Below are 12320 nucleotides of genomic sequence, written 5' to 3'. Positions count from 1 at the left end.
CGACCCCAGATGTGCATAATGAGGAAGTGGATGTCTTCAGCCGCTCTATAGCAGACAGTTATGAGTAGGACCTTCACAGGACCAAGTACTGCAAGTCTGTAACTGGTGGAATCTGCCCCAATCATACCTTTTTGCCATGCTTCAGACCAAAAATGTAAATCCTTCACCATAGGTATTGTCAGCCAGACTCCGAAGCCATTGTGCATTCAATGACGTGATTGAATGTCTTTGTCTACACATTTCAACTGTTTCCCCTGTTCCCTGCTTGAAACCCAGCACAAGGCATGCTCCCTGATCTTCATAGCTCTGGCATGGCACACTCATCTGGTACAGCTGCCATGGTGCCCAGTAATTTAGGTAAAAACCCATCCCAGTCTCCTCTTCTAGCAGAAGGAAAAAGTGGAGCACCATGTCCTGAAGACACTGAGCATCGAAGCAAGGTTCTTGAACATTTGAATTTGGTCCTCTAGGCGTCTGCGGAGCAGTACTGGTGCAGGCCCATGCCCCATCTATGATTAATGCATATACCACCAAATGGAAGTGATTTTGCATATTTGGCTCACCAACGGAAGCCTTAATCTGCTCTCATTATACCATCATCAGGTTATACTGTACCTGTTTTAATTGGCTTGGGGGGGAGGGGGGGGGGCTTTCGTACTCTTCAGACAATAGTGACTCTGGCTGCATCACCTATTACACAGGACATTTGAGTCCCTTACCTTTTACTCACAAAAGATTATTAAAAAGTTCAACCAGGAGAAATTCAAGCGTTCACCATGAACACGTATTTTCCGAAGATTGTCAACCTGCACTCCAACCCCAGTGTATTCCTAAAGTGCCTTCTGAATTTCACATAAATGAGCCATGATAGTATGCTTTTATTCAGACTACATTGTCATAGGCAAAATGGCCAATACATTCTGTGGATACTCGTATATATGTAAAGTTCTACATAGAAAAAGCGAATGGCTTTAGGACATCGGATCAGTTTTTTGTTTCTCTTAGATGTCCTCTAACAAAGCATGGCATTGCCTGGTAGACTTCCGCCTGCATCACTTTCTGCCATAGAAATTCCAATCTCTCACTGAGGAACCTGCCCACCGCTGCAGCTCTCCAAGCAGGAGTATCTTTCCTTGTCACTTGCTGCACATCAGCTTGAAACAACAGGCACATGTTCACCAAGCTCTGCTGCCTGGGCCTGAATACTGCTGTCCTATGTAATCTGTTTCATTGACAGTGACGCTCCTTTAGCTCTTTATATGTCATTAGATTGTTGCTTTCTATTCTGATGCAAGTATATGAATCTGTAAAAGATCCATTGCTGGAGATAAAATTTGCTACTTACCTCGGAGTCCTCTTCCCCATCGTTGGGGTCAGTTAATAAATTCCCATGCAACCCTCCTTCCTCCCTAGTTAGATTGCATTCCCTTTCCCCAAATCCCGCTTTTTGCACCAGTTAACCTCACTACTGCTTGATACATTCTCCCTCCACCTAGCTTATCTTTGCTGCTCTTGTCTTTTGTAAATATCATCCTACCATACTCTTAGGCATAATCGTCCCACCTTGTTACACCATTCCCTTCTGAGTTTGGTCTCACTCTACCCTTGTAAATATCCTCCTCAACTCAGAGATTAAGCATCCTGGTGCCCAAGGGATTGACCCTGAGTTCTTCTTATCATCTGACAGATACAGTCTGTCCATCCTCTGTTCTCAACCACTGGTACTACCATAGTTGTCACCGAAACCTCTGAATATAATCTCTCTGAAATTGAGTGGTTGTCCCCCTGTGTTAAGTGTAACATCATTCTTCAGTTGCCAAATATCCTGATATCGTTCTTCTCCAAGAATCAGAAGGTTCTCCAGTATTGACTATTTCATATATTCGCAATCTTGTATCTTCCCCGTCGTCATTGTGGTAGTCTTGTGGTAGTTAGAAAAGTAGTACCATAGAAGGACATCAGAAACCATCAACGGGAAAGGAAAACTTTAACATTCGTCAGCATCGTTTATGTAGGTGCAAACTCTGACCAATCTGAGACGAGCCCAAGTCCTCATCTCCCCAGCAGAGCCACCAGACCTCAGATTTCTAACCGAACGTCATGTGTAAGGGAGTCTCCCTGAGGTCTGCTCAGTTTGTCAGTGAGTGAACTTTTGACACTGCTAGAATTCTCCTCAAGGTACTGTATTTCTACGTTCTTTGCTTCAAAACTGTCAGAGCGTTCTAAGAATAGGCTTTTTTTTAGACCCTGCAGATCTTGTGGGTAGACAAGGCTCTTTTCTGAAAGTCCCCACAAGGACTTTCTTTATTGCCTTTACACCAAACATACAGCCAAGGTCTGTAAATACTACAGAACCTTTTCAGCCAAAACTCTAAAGGATAGAGTGGCAAGATTATTATTATGGCTCCAGAAGAAAAAATCTAAATTGGACTCTGGATCTGATGTTGAACAGTGTCCTGAGCGTGAGAGGAAGAATAAAAATGAGGGCTCTACCTCATTAAAGGCTGATTCTAAGAGATTGAAGGCATAAAACTCCTCCACTGCTGATAAAACAGCCCTTTTGCAAACAAATTCGGGCCAGAAAAAATGATCTTCTTCTTCTCTGCCTGTCACACATCTAAAACAGGCTTAGTTGACGAAAAAAGCATCGTCGACAGACATGTTGTCGGGGACTTCTACTAAATCCCCAACTTCTGTGGTGACTACTGCATTGTCGACGGCTGTGATGACTGCATCGTCGATGAATATGATGGCGACGATTTCCTCATCGGCGGCTCCGACGACGACGAACACTGCGGCGCAATTATGTCTACGACTCCATCAACAGGACACCGTCGACGGAGGCATCTACGGCCCGTCGACAAGCGCTCTGTCGACAACAGTGTTTAAGACACCCTCTCTGCCAATATAGACGATGATCACTTTTAGGCATCTTCCGTCATCGACAGATCAAAAAAAGGACTTTAAAGGTCTCCGGTGTGTCCGAAAGTCTCCAGGTTTATCATCTTTATCAAAGATACCACCTTTGCCTCTCTCTCACCTTCTTGATATGGAGGAATCTGGGGATGAACGTCTGTTTGTCCAGCTTACAGCCCCTGACAGCTCAGAGTTAAATGCCAGGACACTGATGAGGCGGAGGAGACACAGGGACAGGACACGTCAGAATATATGGAAGGGGCTTACTCCTTCACGGGTCGCTCTCAAGCCCAACAATACAACTCATTCCAAGAGCATTATTCTTATGAAGCTTACGAACTGTGTCAGGAGTTTCAAAAACATTCCATGCTGGTGCTAATCTTCCTGGTCACTGACCTTAGGCACATTCTCAATGACTATTATAAAAGATTTCCATGGTCCGGCTATTCAATTTACTCCGCCACCGCCAGTAGTTACTCCACTGCCTGTTGCGCAGGTAGAGAGACAGGCTTCTTGATGCATTACAACTCAATATGATTACATTGAGAGTGAAGGAGACGATCAGTCCGAGGAGAGTGAGCTCATTTAGGATCCGGACCTACTTGGTCATGAATGGGATGATTATGTGGCTCAATCTTTTCCGTCGCCTTCCCCTCCTCCAGCAACTTCTCCTCCTGGGGATATTAGCTGCTGTATTGCCGAGGATGGAGATAAAATATAAAGCACCTGATGCTGCGTCCGGATTCGGTAATAATGCAAGCTGCGCAGAGGCGCTCCAGGACTCCGCAATCTCCTTGCTCGGTGCCTCCAGGCAGGGAAGGCAAACGACTTGACAGCATCGGCAGACGCTTCGCTACTATGGCCGTACTTCTATCAAGGCCTCTAACACCTTAGCAATTCTGGGGTGGTATGACCGTCAGTTGTGGTCAGATCTTTCACCTCTTCTCGAACACCTTCCCGAAGATAACGGAAAGAAGTGAAAGACGTCCTGCAGGAAGGTGCTAGGGCTTCTTCGGAAGTGATTGACTCAGCATTGGATTTGTCTTCGATTGCTTTCAGGCAAATGGTAGGTGTCGCTGTTCTTCGTAAACAGGGCTGTCCTTCCGCCCTGCAGTTCAATTTAAGGTTTTAGACATGCCCTTTGATGGGGAAAATCTATTTGGGAAGCACGTAGAAGAAGAGCTACATGGTATCAAAACGGATACTGAAACCGCAAGTTCCTTAGGCCCGTTGCAACAAAGGCGCTTTCAGTCCTTTCAGTCCTTTCAGTCCTTTCGAGGAGATAGAGGATGAGGTCAGTTCCAACAAAGATCGTCCTATCAGTCATACAGATTACAGCCATATGCCTTAACAAGGGTACAGACCACAATATGGAGGGCAGCAACAACAGCAGTTTTGTGCTCCCAATGTGTCGTACAATCAGCTAGACGCAAGTTTGCAGGACGAGGAAAATCATTGGACTCCTATGTCTCCCAACAGCCACCTCATCTCCACTTCAACCTCTGCAGTCCCATCAGCTCTCTCCATTTTTAAACCAATGGCAAGCCATTACAATGGACAAATGGGTACTGGACATCATCCAAAAGGGCCACACCCTAGAATTTGCCCACAAGCCTGCCCGAAATCCGCCTCTAAAGAAAAAGCATCATCATCATCATCATCTCGTCTTCTTAAAACAAGCAATCTCGACCTTGCTAAAGAAAGAGGTGATAGAAAAGGTGCCTTCTAGTCAATGAGGGAATGGCTTTTATTCCAATTTCTTCCTCATAACGAAAAAGTGCTTGAAATTGAGACAGGTCATGGACCTCAGACAGCTGAACAAATACATCAAGAAACAATCAGAATGTTGTCCCTACAAGAGATTCTCTTATTAGTAAACAAGGGAGATTTTCTTGCATCGCTCAATCTCTTGGATGCATATTTTCACTTCCCCATTCATGCCAAGCACTGCCAATTTGGGAGGTTCGAAAAGGCTGGGGATCACCAGTTTAAGGTTTTGCCCTAAGGCCTTCACTCAGCTTCCAGAGTTGTCACGAAATGTATGGCTCCGGCAGCGACTTTTCTGAGAAGGCAGGGACACCAGTTTTATCCCTACCTGGACGATTGGTTGGTGAAAGGGACTACGTTCCACTCTACAAGAAAATCTACATGGCCTTGTCAATGGCTTCTCAAGTCTCTGGGATTGCAGCTTAATGTAGAGAAGTCGCACTTGATTCCAAGTCAGAGGCGTCTTTTTCTCGGGGCATTACTGAACACTAAGTTGATGAAGGTGTTTCCTACTTCAGAAGCTCAAGATAAGGCGCTTAGCAACCCTTCTACCCACCAGAGAGTCCACTTCTCAAAGAGTTTTCAAGTCTTTTCTGGGAATGCTGACATAATGCATCCCGTTGACTCCGAATTGTTGGTTTCACATGAGGACTCTCCAAGAGCAGTTAGACATGCAGTGGATTCAGGCATAGGGTTCATTCGAGGACATCATCTCTCTCAGACAATGAAGCAGGCTCTGTCATGGTGGGAGAAAGAAAGCAATATTTCTCCAGGCCTCTCGTTTCAAGCAACACAGCCTTGTTACGTTATGACCACGGATGCCTCAATGGAAGGTTGGGGAAAGCATCTCCAGGAATTGCAAATCTATGGAAAATGGTTTGTTCAAGAAACGCTATTGCGCATCAATCTCTTGGAATTGAGGCCAGTTTTTCTTGGACTGCAGGCATTTCTCCCAAGAGTCCAGGGATTCTCGGTTCTGGTAAGAACAGGCAATACCACAATGATGTTCTATCTGGCCAAACATGGGGGCACCAGGTATCTCACATTGTCAGAACAGGCCTAGAAAATTTGGAAGTGGTTAATTCAGCACAAAATAACGTTGCAAATAGAGCATTATCTGGACGTGGACAACGATTGGTCGGATTCTCTAAGCAGAAACAATTCCCAATGTCACGAATGGGAGTTGGACTGGGAGCAGCTGCGATAAGTCTTCAAACTGTGGGGTACTCAAAACAGGATCTCTTTGCGACCGCAAGCACCAAGAAGTGCGAAAAGTTCACCAGCTATGAATTCAAGGATGTAGACATCGCTCCGGATTGCAGCTCCAGACTTCAGTGGGCCAGAGCTTCTTCCACTAATAGGTCATACACTGCAAAATGGAAGAGATTCTGCCAATGGTGCGTAGAAAAGGACATACATCCTTTTGCTCTCAACCCCAGAGAAAGTTTTACCTAATCTTCTACATTTAGCTAAGTCATAATTGGATAATTCATCAATCAAAATACACCTGGCTGCAATTTCCAGGTTTACAGAAAACCAGGAGACTCTCTAAACTGAGTTTATGAAAGGCCTTTTCAGAGTTTTTCCACCATTATAGCGCTCAGCAGTCCAATGGGAGTTAAACACAGTCCTAGCCCAATTGATGAAGTTTTCTTTCGAGCTGATACACAAAGCTGACTTAAAATATGTTTTATTGAAAACGGCTCTCCTATTGGCCCTCACATCGACTAGAAGAATCAGCCACATTCAGGCTTTCACTGTGGCTGCACCCTTTCTTCAATTCAAGCAAGACAAACTAGTATTAAGAACAAACCCTCGCTTTATTCTTAAAGTTCCAACCACTTTTCAGTTAAATGAGCTGGTAGTGCTCACTACGTACTTTGGAAATCCTGCAACCGCTGCCGAAAGAGCATTGCACTCATTGGATGTAAAGCGATGCATCAAGTTCTACATCCATAGAACAAAGACTTTCAGAAAATCGGATCTGCTCTTTATTTCCTTTACTTCCTTTACTTCGCCAAGGAAAGGCCAGGCCCTTTCAAGGAGCAGTATTGCACATTGGATCTCCTCTGCAATTGTTTTCTGCCATAACAAAGCTGGAAAACCTCTATCTGCAAAGGTGTCTGCGCACTCCAAAAGGAAGATGGCAGCCTCTACAGCCCTCTGTGCTGGGTATCGCTTCCAAACATTTGTAGAACGGCAAAATGGTCTAACATGCATACGTTCACCAAGCATTACTGCCTAGATTTAGTATGAAAAGCAGATGCTGCAGTGGGTCAAGCGGTCCTGAGGCATCTGTTCTCTTGAGGTTCAGTCTATTTATATCTATCATCTCTATTTTATGTTGTGTATTTGGTTTCACAGATTTATATGTTTATAGTCATTTACTTGTTTTTCATGATTCATATATATCAATATGCTTAAATGTGTTAATTCTTAATGCATGTGAAGGTCTTCGCCTAGTCGCAAACATTTTCAGGAATGACACTGCTGACTACTCAGATACAAGCATGTGAATCTATGAAAGATTCAATATTGGAGAAAAAACAAGTTACTTAGCTGTACACTGTGGTTCTCCAGTATATAGATTCACATGCAGCCCTCCCTCCTCCCCGTCTAGGCTTGCCACTTCTTACCTCATGCTACTATCTTAACCTTGTGTGAGAACAACAGGAGAAGACCCATAAACCTCGTTGGGATGGGTATATCATGTGAGTAAAGACAGTTCCCAACAGGTATTATGCGAAGACAGTTTTGGAAATGTATGCAACATGCATTACAAAGAAAGGAAAACCAAGGAGTCAAATGCTTTTCAGAAAGGGTAATCTTATTTTCAAAAGCAACAGGAAAAAGCTTTCAAGGGTCAATACAGTTAAAGCAGCACTGTACACAGTGGATCTTGTGACAACCCGGTGACACTTGGTGCAAGTGCTATATACAATCAGTGACAAGTGGGTGTGCAAGTGTTAAAAACAACAGCAAAGGCGACGCATTAGTCAGGGTATAAACATCAAATAATGGCCCCAATAGAGACAAGTAACAATCACTTGAAACACAATTATTTATATGGGAGCACAAGACGTGAAATGCGTCGTGAAATTCAAGCTGTCTAGTCAGACTAGACATTATTGTGCTTCAAGTGATTGTTACTTGTCTCTATTAGGGCCATTATTTGATGTTTATACCCTGACTAATGCGTCGCCTTTGCTGTTGTTTTTAACACTTGCACACCCACTTGTCACTGATTGTATATAGCACTTGCACCAAGTGTCACCGGGTTGTCACAAGATCCACTCTGTACAGTGCTGCTTTAACTGTATTGACCCTTGAAAGCTTTTTCCTGTTGCTTTTGAAAATAAGATTACCCTTTCTGAAAAGCATTTGACTCCTTGGTTTTCCTTTCTTTGTAATGCATGTTGCATACATTTCCAAAACTGTCTTCGCATAATACCTGTTGGGAACTGTCTTTACTCACACTATCTTAACCTTAGCACACTTGTGCATGAAATCTGAGGTCTGGTGGCTCTGCTGGGGAGTTGAGGTCTAGGGATCATCTCTGATTGATCAGAATTTGGATCTACATAAAGATGCTGACAAATGTCAGTTTCCTTTCCTTTGGTAGTTTCTAATGTACTTCTATGGTACTACTTTTCTAACTACCGCAAGACTTCCACCATGACGACGGGGAAGATACAAGCATGTGAATCTATGAAATATATCAATACTGGAGAACCACAGTGTACAGGTAAGTAACTTGTTTTTTCTAAGCTAATAAGGTCAATATACACCCCTAGGTCCTCTAAGATGATCTCCATGCTTTTAATATTGTTTAGCTTCACTCACTTTGTCACCGATGATAACAGGTTGGCAAAAACCATAAAAAAAGTTTGCATTCTACGAAATGTAAAAACTGTGCACACTACACATAATATGAAATTCAAGATTCACCAATACTACAACAGAGTAACACAAATTGTATAGATATCTAATTAATACTCTGTGTAGCTTCAGATGAACAAATCATTGATATTCTGCAGGATGCGCATGACAATATTTGACTGAATCCCTAAACAAAACCTTAAAAGTTTTTCTTTCTCAGGTTCGTCTGCTAAAGGACTGTTCCCATGGAGGGCTGACAAGTGTCTCACTGTTTGGTATATAATGGTAGTAAAATCTACCTGCTACCTCCTGTTTAGGACAGTTAGTTTTGATTGTGCATAAAAGTGGCTAGGTACTTGATTTATTCACCTTTCTACTCCATTCTGCTCAATAGTTTACAACACCCTTGATCTCAGTTTGCCTTAGTTCCAACTAGTCTAGCTCTGTTGATAGCATCTGGTGTGACCCTTATCTTCTTGACCACTTCTCTGCCTTTCTTCCTTGTCCCCTTTTCCATCTGTCACTCTTCATGAAGAATGTGTGTTTTCACACCAAAATGCACGTAGAAGAGTGCTTGCTGTATCAAGAAACAGTTGAATAGCAAATACTAGAGATTAATTAATCCAATTTTTCAGAATGTAGGTTTTATTTGTACATATTGCATGAATTTTATATGTATGTTATGAGATGTTACATGTCACAATTTTTGTGTTAATGTTTTACGTGATTTTAATTGTTTCACATTTGTATTGTTCACGTTTGATATTCATTGTGTACCGTGATTGTATTTATAATATTAGAAATGTGGATGTTTTCAATTTTTTTCTCTATTCTTTTTTTCCATTTTAATGCCAATGCTGTTCAGAATATTAATTATCAGAGAGCCTTTAAATGATCCAATTTGTAATCTATCTATACAGTGAATTAAATAATAATCATTTAATAAAAAATAAAAAAGATAATAAATATTTTAAATTTCATGTTCATACGTGACCTTTATTATGTAATTACGTGAAAATCTATGTGGTTGCCAAAGGGTTATTTATTACGTTGCTGATTTGTTCCCTGCCCTTGGAGCCCTGATTTATTACCAGGGTGTGCCTATTTCTTCACATTGATTTCCCTCCTTGTCCCTCCTCTAACCACTTGTTCTTGAATGCTCCTAGTTTTCAAATTTTGGATGTCCTATTCAAATGTTTGCTTCTTCCTATTGCTTCGAGAATGGATCACCGTCATTGAAATTGCCGCTCTTTTTGCGTTTAAGTTTTTAATGACCATGATATTCCTGTTGGTCTGTGTTGGAAAGGTATTGTCCATGACCTGCTGGTTTATGTGCCCATGCCTTAAGTTTCCAATGTCATGATTTTGTACCTTTGTGTTGATTTTTCACTTCAGTGCACACGAGCACCATGCATCTCTATTTAGGGCATGTAGCTTGGATTAAGAACCAGAGCAAGGCTCTGTGATCAGGAGCTGTGCATTAAGTGCACCACTCTTTGCTGAGAGTGACTACCCTCCGCTTAGCGGATGAGAAATACTGCTAGTGTTGTCAGTAATTGTTCATAGATGCAAGCACAGGCCTTTGTTTTGCTACCTTCATGGTGATAGTGGCCTACTGACATCTCCTGTTGAAAAGACTTCTGCCAGTCCCTTCGCCTGTTTCCTGCACTTCACACTTGTGAGGAATGGGTGGCGCATGTATGTTTCCTCTGTAATTTTGTGGAAGAATGAATGTGGAGTGGGTGGGCCATGTGTGATTGAAGGGACATTGGAATCCATTAAGGATCTCTTGATTGTGGTTCTCAAACTAGAGACAGAGAGGGCTTGCCAGAAAGGGATTTAAATTGTAAGTTGCCACTAGAAAATTTTTGAGAGCCCTTTGAATTGGACCAGCTTCCTATGCAAGGAACGCTGGAGGCAGAAGCCCCCCTGAATTGTTAGGACAGTCACTGCCCATTTCCACCTCCATTCTTTCCTAAAGGTGTGTATTGATTGGCCAAGTTTGAGAAGCGTTGCTGGTTTTGTCCAGGTGTCTTACACGCATTTGTCAGGAAACACTTGGCTCTACCCTCCAGCCTTGCAAATCCGGAGAAAAAGCAAGTGACTGAGTGGCTATTGTGAAGTGAAACCCACCACCCTGAAATCACATGTAACCTACAGCTGTAGAGAGACCCTGAGATCTAAATCTTAGGCTGGCAAATGAATTAAGTCAACCCCAGAGCAGAACTCCAAGTATTTCTGACTGACGAGTGCCATCGCGGCCACTGGCAGATGGGGTCATTTTCTGAGTTCCCGACTAGTGTCTTTGACAACTAGCCCTCTTCTCATTTAGGAAACAGACCTGAAAGTCCTACAACACATATGTGTGTAGAAAAAAACAAAGGTAAAAATTCCATCTCAGTACAGTGGACTGGCACACCCTAATTAGCATTAGCTCTTTGACTCCTTCAATTTATCCCCTGTATATACCACAGGAGTCACCCGTAGACCCAAGAGAATGAGGTAATATGACATCAACATGCAACAATGTCTTGTTAGGTAGCAGTTAAAATGTTCATTACAATTACAAGTAGTTGTGCAGTAATACGTCCGCATTATTGTGCTCAGTTTATCCATTCCTGTTTCCTGATGATGACCCTACACTAAGATATAGGTTGAAACGCCATCGACAATCACTCAGCTGAGAGAGACTTTAATTTATGATCTCATTGTGCAGAAAATATTTTGTTCCTTCTTGGGCTTTGAGATTCTCAATATCATTGAATCTGCATGTGTTGCTGTGTTCTTTCAGCAGTTCCTTGATTGTATTGTGATCACAATTTCTGTGCCGCTTGCACACATTCTTCAGCACTGTAAGTTGACAAGACACTAAGCACTTATTTCACAGATTTTAATGTATATGTATGCTGCATATAAATATAAATGATTTAAGAATTTTTTATATGAAAAGGATTGTTTTGGTCATATCTTCTTTGTTGACTTGTGGTGCCGTACGATACAATCTTGGTATTTTATAAATCATTATTTAAAATTTGCACTGATACCTAATAGAATATTGTTGTATGTTGCAGTTGATGATCTTGGCATTCTTTCAGGGATTCTTTCAGTGAGCAAAAGAACGATGGTAAGTGGTGCTACCCTGAGCAATTGCCAGTGGGTAGACAAATCACAAGCATTCCTCCCATCACCTTTTGAGTGTTTCATGTACCGCCCTAAGTGGCATGGGTATGACCAGACGTGGATCCAGTGCTCACTGTGACTCTGGAACTAAGCTATACCTGTCTTATGAGCACTTATCAGGATGAAAAGGGTCTAAGGTTGCCTGGCTTCCGGAACAATGAGGACCTAGCCTGGCACTTCGGGCTGGACTGTTCTCATGAGGAGCAGGGTCAAGGCTGTTTTGCATGTGGGTGGGCCCACACTGAGGCAGCATGGTGACCAAAAGAACGATTGTTTGGGATGATACCCTGAGCGATTGCCAGTGGTTAAACAAATTGCAAGAATTCCTCCCATCACCTTTTGAGTGTTTCTCTCGTCCACTCACCAGCCACCAGATTTAAAGTTGATCCAAAAATATGCACAGTCACTTTCTTATCCTTGGAGTCTAAGTTAATTTCACCCTGAAAGAGGACCTTACAGTTTGTAACAGGTAGTTTCTGCCGGTAGTGCTCTAAAAAGTTGCCTCAGACCAGCCAAGTCTTAAATGTTGAATTGTTCAAAACTCAGTAGATGCCACTGAGTTTGCCAGAAAATTTGAG

This window comes from Lissotriton vulgaris, chromosome 2_1 (assembly GCF_964263255.1).
Source record: "Lissotriton vulgaris chromosome 2_1, aLisVul1.2, whole genome shotgun sequence".
Lineage (NCBI taxonomy): Eukaryota > Metazoa > Chordata > Amphibia > Caudata > Salamandridae > Lissotriton > Lissotriton vulgaris.
This window is presented reverse-complemented; position numbering follows the sequence as displayed.